Source organism: Triturus cristatus, chromosome 9, assembly GCF_964204655.1.
Source record: "Triturus cristatus chromosome 9, aTriCri1.1, whole genome shotgun sequence".
Lineage (NCBI taxonomy): Eukaryota > Metazoa > Chordata > Amphibia > Caudata > Salamandridae > Triturus > Triturus cristatus.
This window is the reverse complement of record NC_140592.1, coordinates 140,181,078-140,193,139: the sequence shown is the minus strand read 5'-3', so window position 1 is coordinate 140,193,139 and position 12,062 is coordinate 140,181,078.

The window sequence follows — 12,062 nt, the reverse complement described above, 5'->3', positions numbered from 1 at the left end:
GCGGAGGAGGCCGAGTGGCCGACAGGCCCAAGAACTTGGCCGTAGCCCATGAGTCCATAAAGCGCTCCATCTGCCTTATGACCAAAAAGGCAAATGCCATCAAAGGGCATGTCCATCAGAGTGTTCTGGACATCCCCTGAGAAGCCAGTTGTCCTCAGCCAGGCGTGGCGCCGAAGCGCCACCGTTGTGGAAATCGCCCTCCCCAGCGAGTCAGCGGTGTCGAGCCCACAACGAATGGTGAACTTCGCTGCATCTCTCCCAGCTGCTATAGCTTGGGAAAGGACTGTCCGGGCCTCCTCCGGACAGTGGGGCAGCACCTGCGCAACCATAACCCAAACAGAGTGGGAATAACGGCCCATGAGGCATGCGGTGTTCACGGACCGCAGCCCTAAGCTGGCAGATGAAAACTGCTTCTTGCCAAGCTGCTCCAGCTTCTTGGATTCCCTATCCGGAGGTGCGGAAGGGAACGCACTCTGGGAAGCAGAGGCTTGGACAACCAATCTCTCAGGAGTGGGGTGCTGGGAGAGGAAGGGGGGGTCCCCCGGAGCCGGGTGATGGCGTCGGGCCATGTTCCTGTCCACAGGAGCCCCTCTGTTGGGCCTGGACCAAGTGCCCAAAAGAACGTCTGAAAGCGTGTCATTAAAAGTCAGCAAGGGCTCCGAAGAGGTTGCCGCCGACTGAAGCACTGCTGTCAGGAGGTTAGTCCTGACGGCCACTGTAGAGAGTTCTAGGTGGAGGGCCTCGGCCGCCTTATGCAACACTACTGCGTAACTTGCTCCCTCCTCCGTAGCCAGGGAAGGAGGAGACAGCATGCCAAGGCCAGGTTAAGTGTCGAAATCGCTGGCATCCCCCAAATCCTCTGCCCAGTCCGATCATAGTCACACTCTTGTGTGAGAGGGTCCTCAGACCCCTCCCAGTCCTCTCCTTCCTCCGAAGTCTGTGAAACAGGCTTAAAATAGGGACGACGGACGTAGGGGTAGAAAGGCCCCATTGGTGTACGAATCGGCGTCGAGCGACGCCGATCCAACGCTGCGTCCGGTTCAGGGCTGAAACCGGAGTCTATGTCGGCAGTAGCACCCAACAACATCAGAGGTGGTGCCGGAGGGGGGGGGGAGGTGGGTTGACTCCGGTGGAGGAGTTATGAGGTCAACTGGTGTCGCCCGGATCCAGGGTGGTCCTGCGGCACCGGGTTCGAAGCCGGCGGCGGTGCCGAAGCCACCGGCGACGGAAGGGCAGGTCCCCCAGTCTAGCCCGCGGGGCCTTAAGGCGCACCGGCGGGGCCAGATGGCCCAAAGAGTCGGGCCATGGCAGCAAGAAACTCTTGCACCTGAGCAGCATCACCGCCAGACCCAGAAAAGGTGGGTAGGCCGGGGGTGACGTCGCAGGCTCTGCCGGAGCCGGGGGGATGGCACCACCCGCACCCTCAGCCACGTCATGCGACGGGCGAGGGGAAGTGGAAGAGTGTAGATAAAGAATGATCAGTTCCTAGGGGTGCTGTCTAAGACAGGGGGAAAGGGGGGAAGGGATGTCATGGATTAATGATCTTAACCCCTTTTTAAAATTCACCGCTAACTACTCCGAACAGGAACTACCATTCCTTGACCTAACCATTATCAACCGGATGGGCTATTTGGAAACAATCACATACAAAAAACCCACTGACAGCCATTGTCCCTTACAATACAATAGTTTTCATCCCAAAGCACTTAAGGATTATCTTCCTTACGGGCAGTTCCTGCGTATCCGCAGGAACTGCAGCCAAATAGAAAACTATAAAAGACAAGCATCTGAACTTAGTATGAATCTAGCTCAGAGACAATACCCCGCCCGTATCATTGGCAACGCACAAAAACGAGCACGCAATACTCACAGATCCACCCTCTTGGAATCCAAAATCTGAATCAGATCTCATCACATGTGTGACCACTTTTACCACAGAATCCAACATGTTAAAAAGGGTCATTAATAAACATTGGCGAATCCTGGATTCAGGTGATTTGTCCATACCAAAACCAAGATTTGCCTTTAGACACACGTCAAACCTTAAGGATCTCCTTATCAACACCAGACCAAAAAAGACAGATCCTGCGGTCCCTACCACCTTATGGAACCTGCCTCCGGTTAGTGGACATTACCCGTGCGGTCAATGTGTGGCATGTCCATTAACACGAGCTTCAAAAACAGTTCAACTTACTAGTAACTGGAGTTGGACCCAGAAAAGACACACTGATTGCAACACTCGTAATTGTATCTACCTGATCACGTGTCCCTGCCCCCTACAATACATTGGGATGACCACACGCCAAGCCAAAACCAGATTAACTGAACACAGAAGCAATGTACGTTGCAAAAAAACAAATACTAAAATGTGTTCACATTTTGCGGAAAATAATCATACGCCCAATGACTTAAACTGGACCATTCTAGAGGCCTTCCCTAACATCACAAAAGAAGCCCTGTTTAGGAAAGAACAATGCTGGGTGTTCAAGTTGGGGTCTCACCTAAGGGGTTTAAATGACGACATACCCTGGGCAGAACTAAATTCAAACAATTAGCACATTAGAGCTGATTTGGTATGACGTCACCTCTAACCATTTTATGGTACTGCTCCCCTGGGTTCGGAAGACTTCACATCTTGGGCCGAACTGATAACAATTGCATGCCCTCGATGTACACTTCAACCTTCAGTAACATACTCCGGGGTGGATACTGTAGGCATTCAAACCTTATGAGCACTTCTGGTAACATTCATCGCTCACTATTCACCCTTGCTAACATTACGCACTACATAACATTAAGTCTGGGAATAATTCACAAAAATGCAGGAATACGCCAATGTACTAATGATGGGCTGCCTTCCATCACATAGATCACACCTCCTTCCTTTTAACTCCTACACTACCCCTACCCGTTCCAATATGGCCGCCGTGATACTACGGCGAAAACCGGAACTTCCGGAAAGTGATCCAGATCGAACTTCTACTGATAGCCCATTCCAAGATGGCCGCTACGTTAAGGTACGCTCCACGCACAGCGTTATTTAAGAACGCCGACCAAAAAGTTTCTTCACGGGGCCCAGAGCGAGGGTAGGACATCGGCAAAGTTGCTCGTCTACCGCCGTGAGTACTTAATGGGGTGTCTGACCTCAAACGGTAAGCTTTCCATGTACGCCGTAGTGTTGTCAACAGGTTGATGTAACAGGTCCTCTCATGTTTTTCTTTTGCCATCATCTTAGACTCCGGAGCAACTATTGTGCTCTGTTCCTCCCCGTCAGCCGGAATTAGGTCATTGGGGGTGAGTCCTCAACATGTGCCTGTTACCCGCATTTGACACCAGCGTATAGAGCTTGCATGTTTTGTCGATAGTCAATCACTATTGTTATTTTACCACAGTCGTTGTGTTTGCCATATGTGTTTTAGCCACCCGGTTTCAATTTTCAACTTTATTACCCTGCAGGTCCCGGTCGACCTCCGACCCTATATCTTGCCACTTTTCTTGTTGCCAATTAGATGTTCACAATTGATGTACGTTTAAAGGGACACCAACTATTAATAACTAGTTGAGTTTGTCTCCTTCACCAAACCACATACTACCGCAAATTGCGCTGTTCACTTGTCAATTAACTACTTCTGACAACCGAGCACCGGTTCCTTCACGACACATCTACCTAGTCTACCTGCACTCCTAGGCTGGGTTGGAGACTTTACAGTCATTTGAAGTTTCCTTTAAGAATCACAAGTGTGCATCTCACCACAGTACCTGTACAATGTGTTCCTTGGCAGGTCTAACCGTTGGTTTTATCCCCTTTCACCTTGTTCCCTCAAACTTGCCTCGCTGAACTGTCGCTCCCTTCCTAAACATGCGACACCAATCCACCACTTAATAGAAGACTACGAGATTGACATTCTCTTCCTAACGGAAACGTGGCTTACTCCACACTCTGACTCGGACATAGTGTTAGCCACTCCACCGGGATTCCTCATCCAGTCTCTCCCTCGACCACTCGGCAGAGGTGGAGGCATTGCTATCATCTACCGAGACTCTTTCACCTGTAACTCCAGCGACGCACAAATCTCAGACTCTGAAAGCCTCCAATTCTCAATCAAACTAGACCCTACGAATTTCCTCTCAGGGATTCTAGTCTACCGTCCCCCCGGCCACCCCGGCTCCTTTCCCAATGCCCTCCTAGACACTGTAGCAACACAGGCTCACTCCGTCACGAATTTTATCTTAGTGGGAGACTTGAACATCCACTTCGAAGACACTTCAGATTCTGGAGTAGTCGACCTGATCACTGAACTAGCGACCTCGGACCTCCGTCTCCTTAACTCAGGAGCCACTCACATCAAAGGCCACCTGCTAGACCCAGTGTTCACCAGCACCCCCGCGATGCAAGCAATAGACTCCATCCCCCTTCCTTGGACGGACCACTTCTTGGTCCTATTCCAACTTCCAGGATCCCTTAGGAAACCTCAGAAACTGCCCACCTTCACTAGAGGCAGGACTTGGTCCAAACTTCCCATTGAAGAATGGGCCAATACCCTGATATCTACTACCCCGACTCATGAAGATATCCCGGACAACGCCGATAGCAACTTCAGAAATTGGATCACGACCTCCCTTGACTCTGTGCTCCCACTCAGAATGCGCGAAGACAAAACCAACAACACGGGCTCTGCACCGTGGTACACCCCAGAACTTCGTCAGCTCCGCAAAAACTGTAAAAGAGCCGAACGGCTTTGGAGAAAAGACTGGCATAATGCCAGCAAAGAGGCCTACCACTCCTCAGTCAAAATCTATAAAACTGCAATTAAGCTCTCCAAAGCCTCCCACTATGACACCCGGATAAAGGAAGCCTCAAATTCCTCTAGGGAATCCTACCTCATCGTGAAGGAGCTATTAAAAGTTCCCATCTCTCCCTTGCCCACCACCCCCCAGGTAGACAGAAGCAATGACCTAGCCGCATATTTCAACAATAAAATCGCCCGTATCCTCACATCCCTCCCTCCCCCTAGCCTCCCCACCCGCAGAAACATTACTCAGCCCCCCGACCAGACGGGAATACGTCCCCAACTCGAGACATTCAGGCCAGTAACGCATAACGAGGTGGAAGCTACCCTGAATAAAATAAAAAGCGGATCTCCTTTAGACCCTGCACCCTTGAGATTTCTCAAAAACGTGGCCCCCGCTATCACCCCTACACTCACGGAGCTTATCAACTGCTCACTTGCACAAGGATCAGTTCCCGACAGCTGGAAAAGTGCAGTGGTGAAGGCACTCCTTAAAAAACCCCAGCTCGATCCAACTGATATGGCAAACTACCGACCCATATCCCTCCTCCCGGGGATTAGCAAGATCACCGAGAAACTGGTGAATAGTCAACTCTCCCGATTTCTCGAGACAAATAACATCCTACGGCAATCCCAAACCGGGTTCCGTCCGGGACACGGTACAGACACCGCCCTGCTTGCCGTCATCGAGGAAGCAAGGCGCATTCTAGACTCAGGAGGATCAGTGGCAGTGATCCTTCTGGATCTGAGTGCCGCCTTCGACACGGTCAACCACCGTGTCCTCCTTCATCGATTGGCGACAGCAGGGCTCACCGGGATGGCACTCAGCTGGATAGAGTCCTTTCTTACTGGACGCACGTTCCAGGTCTGGGACGGGGAATTCCACTCGTCCACACTTCCACTTACCAGCGGGGTTCCTCAGGGCTCCTCCCTGAGCCCCACACTTTTTAATGTGTATATGGCCCCTTTGGAAGATGTGGTATCACCATTCGGGATAAAAATCGTGAGCTACGCTGACGACACACAATTGGTCGTCTCCCTATCCCAACTAGACGACCACCCAGACAAATTACCAAACTGTCTCACCGAAATTCACGGGTGGATGTGCGAATCGTCATTGAAACTCAATGGGTCCAAAACCGAAGTGATGCTCATGGGCAAACAATGGGCGACCATCCCCCCGGCGATCTGGCCAGACGTGTTCGGGGAAATCCCCACCCCGAAACACGAAATCAAGACCCTCGGAGTCTGGCTAGAACCCGACCTCTCAATGAAGACCCAAGCGGCCAAAACGGCCGGGACCTGTCTTGGGCTTCTGCGGACTATCCGCAAAATCTTCCCCCTCCTACCGCCCGTGTCCAGGAAACTACTAGTTCAGGGCCTCATAATGTCGCGGTTAGACTACAGCAATATGGTCTACCTAGGTGCGCCGGAAGCTACCTTAGCGAGACTGCAAAGAGCCCAGAACGCAGCAGCTCGCCTAATCATGAGCGTACCTCCCAGAGTATCCGCCAAACCCGCTATTAAGGCTCTGCACTGGCTCCCAGTCCGCCAAAGGGTGGAATTTAAAGCCATGTGCACGGCCCATAAACTAATCAATGGATCGGGACCTGCGATTCTCAGCGGCTTGGTCACCCCCTACATAGCACCGAGAGCTCTACGGTCTGAGAACGAGCACCTGGCCAACATCCCCAAATTCAAGAGAACACGTACCGGAGGCCGACGTTTCTCTGTAAAAGCGTCCACTGGTTGGAACTCCCTCCCACGCTCCCTCAGACTGGAGCCCAACTACCTGACGTTCAGGAAAAAACTTAAAACCCTCCTGTTTCCTAAATAAACCCTTCGCCCTTATCCCCCTCAGCAGGTTTTAATCTTCACAGCGCGGGGATGCCCTCGGGTCACCAGGCGCTTTACAAGTTGCTAAAATAAATAAATAAATAAATAAAATTCTCCCACAGGTCTTGGTACATCCCAGTACCAGTTCTCCATTAAATTCCTCCTGCCGTAATCAGCAACCAGTGCGATACGGCGGTGCACTTATTTCACACTTAATTCACACTTACTTGGTCCTGACGAAGTGCCATTGACCCCTTCTGGGGCAGATGGGGCACGAAACATGTTGACCACACTCACTTAAGACTAGCCCTTAGGGAACATCATTTCCTACACAGGGCTTCTTCACAATTTTAATAAGGTTGGAGCTACCTCAATAATTAAAACTGAAATTAGTAGGACTGCTCTTATAACCTTTTTTATCCATCTCACCCCTAGTGCACCACCTGGCCCTCACACCCACACGCACCCATACGGCTTCTTTAAAAGATCCCCGATAAAGAGCCCCGGTTTCGGGAGCCCATCAGGCATTGCAGCGCCGGCCAGATGAGGGGCAAATGCCCAAATGATGAAGCATGACATCCCTTGGGGTGTGTGAGGGCATTTCGAAGAAAGACCTGTGCTTTCCCTTCCCACCTTTCCCCCTGTCTTAGACAGCACCCCTAGGAACTGCTCATTCCTTATCTACTACTTCATTGAGGCCTACGAGCAGGACCTAACAAACTCGGCTCCGCGTCCCTCCTTTTGATCATGAAGTGGAAGAGTGACAATACTTCTTCGACCTCTTTTTGGAATGCTTCGACTTACCTGACCCCGAGTGAGAAGACTTAGATCCAGATGAACGATGGAGACGGCTCTGCGACCGGTCCCTCGACCTCCCACGGCTCCAGCAAAGTCTTCGGGGCCATGGCCTGGCAGTTTGGGGCACGACTTGGAGTTGTGGTCACGCCCCAGGCAGTAGAGACACACGCGGTGCGGGTCCGTCACTGACATCATGCGGTGACAGTACCCGCAGTTCTTAAAACCGGGCATCCCTACGACACAAGGAGTCGATTGAAATGAGGTAAAAGGCCTTAAAAAAAAAAAGTCTCAAATGCTATTTATTTAATTCGTTTTATAGAGCCCAGTATGTCACCTGTACCACTTCAGTGCCCTTACTTCTCTGTCTAGCCCACAAACCCTTTAATAGCCCAGAGAATTCAGAAATATCTCTGAGGTGATTTAACCCTTAAACTATTGGTCTGTAGCACCATACAACTTTGCGCTTGCTGACAGTTGTCTGGGTGTGGGAAGGCTTGAACTCTTAGCCTCATTCCTGTTTCTAAGCCAGCTAACTGTCTTTGGTGTTGTTTTGCGGGAAGCATAAAAAATGTATCTTCTTTTAATTTGACAATGGATTGCAGTTAGCTTGTCTTTTTAGGTTTTGTCTACAGACTGCTTTTATCTGTTGTGGGAAATACCAATTGTTACATCGGGCTTTGGGCAAGCCCATTGTTCGACTTTTTTGCAATTCTAACTTGCTTACTTCTTAGTCAATGACTTTCCTTTGCCTCGTGTTTCTTTACCATTTTTTTGATAGGATGATTTATATTCTTCCACCTCTCACAAACAGGGAACTACATTTTTTCTTGTATTTCTCCATGCAAATGCATCTTGCTCTCTCCATTTTGTGCTTTCCTACTGAATTCCCTTCCTCTATGGTCTCTTCATGCCCCATCCTGTTTAACCCAGTTTGGCTTTCCACACCCTTTCCATCTGATTTGAGGGTTTGTCGCTCTTTTATTTTTATGTTTCCCTGTTGTCCATCTCAGAACACTCGTGTTAAAAGTCAGTTTAGATGTGACAGACGTTTTACCCGTAATTCATGATCCAAAAATAACATACATGATCTGAACTAATATTGAAGCAGAACTCAGTAAAATACTTTGGCCTATGCGTATCCAACTTGACTGACTTACTAGAGACATGAACCAAAATTATATCAGAGAAAACACCAAAAACAGAAAAGACAGGTGCATCTGTCTCAACGTATCCTGGTGTGGCAGGGTAGGTCCTTTAAGTTATGGTTTACACCTTGGTTATTCAGCTCCTATCTGTGATACCCATCCCATTCACTAAAGCATTTGAAATCATTATTCTCTGAGCCCTTCTGGGCAGATAGGCATCCCTGATCTTTTAATAGAAAGTTTCAATACTAGCGAAAAGACCAGGCTAACAACCCAAACTTCCACTTGTATTGTGGGACCTTATACTTGTGCAATTATTGCAATTGTTTCAGAAATCTAGTTATGATCAGGTTTGAGGATACAATCAGCTCTCATGCCCCAAGCAAGCCATGTCCTTATGAGTGATGCCTGCTGTCCCAACGTAAGCCCTTCACACACTGTACTGTAAGATTCTAGAAGTATCTATGTAAAATGATAAGGTGATGGACTTATTTATATATGGATTCCATCTGATAAAAGAAAATTATTAGGATGAACAATTAATTACTGGAGTTCAAGACTCATGATTAGCATTCAACCAATGCCTCAAAATTGTTAAAGTAAAAAACTCTGCCTCACTCCAGAATGAATTCAACCTTCCAAAAGAAACATTCTGATATTATCTTAAACTAAGCATGTCCACATTTTCAGGCCTACCCTTGAGATGGGGCTACCGAAATGTTGTTATGTCTTCTAATAGACCACGTACCGTCTATATAATACATCAAGGCTCTTCAAACACCTAATGCATGTAGCGCTTTTGCCACTACAGATTGTGGCTGCAGGAGGAGTGATCCCTGGGAAGACACAAGTTAAACACACAAGGTGGTCTGACCATAAGAGCCTGCTCGTCCAATAGGGGCAGAATCTAAAAGGAATGTTCTCCATATCCTCCCCCCAGCAAATTATTCTCTTACGACAGCACCAGGCGCTTGTGATGACTTGATCCCAAAACGTTTGTGGTTTGTCAGGTAATTCTTGATTTTGTGGTGCAAGTTCTTATTTCTCATTCCTCCGGAACCAAAGCTGTTTTCTTGACACACACTGCATTAGGAACCAATGGCAAAGGTGGAGTCGGTGTCCTTGTGCATTGTAGGTTTCAGGGGTGGTACCACAAAGTCACCTCGCAACCGAAACCCCATCTTCAAAGACAAAACAAATTCTAACGTTCTGAGCCCATTACTAGATGGCAGAAGTGTGCAGTTTATTTCACAACACTTTTCCATACTAGAAAGTAGCTTTCTTCTCTCCTCTCCGCATTACCACCACAGTATCAACTTCCTTCATTTATTTTATTTATTTATAAAGTTTTGTATAGCCAAGCAGGTATCAGAGCGCTTCACAATTGTGGGTAAGTAGGATACAATATTGAGAAGAGAACATTTGTTGCATATATATGCATGACCCCTATGGGTATCAGAGCGCTTCACATTAGGGTCGGACAGATACAGTAATGGGAGAAGAACATTCAAAGCATATATGTATATAGCATGCAAACAGTGTTATTCCCAGGTATATAACCATGTGAAAAGTCAATCAAAACAACCAAATAGAGGGGAGTAATGAAGCAAAGGAGCACAGGACTTTAAGGCAGAAACTTGAGCAATAGGATTTTTTACACTTCCTTTTTTAAAGAAGCGGTGGAGGAGATTCAATGGACTTCCGGAGGAAGAGAGTTCCAAATCTTCAACGCAATGCCTGAGAAGGCTCTGTTACTCGTTCTCATTTTGTGGAAAATCTGTGTTTCAGGAGCATTGAACGTGCACTTCGTGACGCTCTGCAACCCCCTGATAATTCTATTTTTGAGCCAGATAAATGGGGGTCTTGAAATGAAAGGCTTTGTGAGTCATGCAGGCAATTTTTAACTGTATTCTTGCATTGTATGGCAACCAGTTTAGGGATTTTAGGGCTGGGGATATGTGATCATTTCTTTTTGTCCCAGTAATCAATCTGGCGGCGGTATTAATGGAAGCCCTTAGTGGGACCAACTTCTGTTTGGGGAGACCACTGAGCGTGGAACTACTGTAGTCTAGTCTTAGCAAAACTAAAGCTTGTACCGCCAATTTGAAGTCTTCCAGTGGAAGGAATGGTTTGAGATTCCTTGGTATACTCAGCTGATGTTTAGCTCCCTTAGTTGCATTGCTTAGTTCTTTATGTTCAAGTGCATGTCTAGTGTGATTCCAAGAGATTTAGCTGACTCAATGATGTGGGGGGAACAATTGAAGGCGGTAAGGTGTTTCATCCAAAGGTCAATCTTGGGAGTGTGATTAGGTGGAGCGATGAGAAGGAATTCTGTTTTGGAGATGTTGAGCATGAGGGAGTTGTCAGTGAGCCAGTTTTGAGTGTTCATCATAATGGAGTTCAGTGAAATTAAGTCTTCAGGGAAGGTGATTTTCCGATAAAGTTGAGTGTCATCCGCATACAAATGGAAAATAAATTTTGCGGAGTTCAAAGCATTTGCTAATGGTTCCAAGTCTAAATTGGAGAGTATGGGTGACAGGACGGACCCCTGTGGAACCCCCATAGACACTATGTAGGGCTGAGATAGGGATTGATTCATCTTGATTCTTTGGGGGTCTGTTTTGGAGGAAAGAAGTGGACTATTTCAAAACCGACCCTGATAGGCCCGTCCTGTGTTCAAGAGTGAATAGTAGTTTGATGTGGTTAACAGTGTCGAAGGCAGAAGACAGGTCGAGGAGGATCGGGAAGCAAGATTCATTTTGCTCTAGAAATTTTAAAATGTCATCCAGGATGTGAGTGAGAGCAGATTCGGTGCTGTGCCCTCTCCGAAAACCAGACTGATGATGATCCAACAGTTGGAATTTCTCAATGTGTGAGCAAAGTTATGATTGCACGCACTTTTCAAGAAGTTTCGCAATTGTGGGGATGTTGGATATGCGATAGAAGTTACTCTGATCAGAGCTGTCTGCCCTAGTTTTGTTTTTTAGAATGGGGGATACCTGCACTGATTTTAGACAGTCGGGGATCGTGCCTTGCACTAGTGAAGCATTAGCGATCTTAGACCGTAAGGGGAGGATGGTTGCTTTTATTTCTTTGAAGATAGGAGGTGGTAGAGGGTCGCTGAAGTGGTTAGATGAAGTGAGTTGTAGATGTAATTTTCACGGAGGGGAGTAACGGTGTGCCAAGATGCATTGTTCTTGAGGCTAACACTAGGGGGGACGAGTCGCTCCTGGTGAGCAAGTGGAGCAGTGATCCCAGAAATTGGAAGGAGAAACCTCTTGGATTCAATTTTGATATTGATGCTTTTACTTTTATGATCAAAGAAGGTGGTCAATTCGTCACATGTAGGTGAGACATCACCAAAGTCACGGCGGTTGGGTGCCTTGACTGATTGTTGTTTAACAAGTTCGAAAGGTTTCTTAGGGCAGTTTATGGCTTGATTAAGTTGGGATCAGAAGAAGCCGGCTTTTGCAGACTTGATTTTTTTATTGTA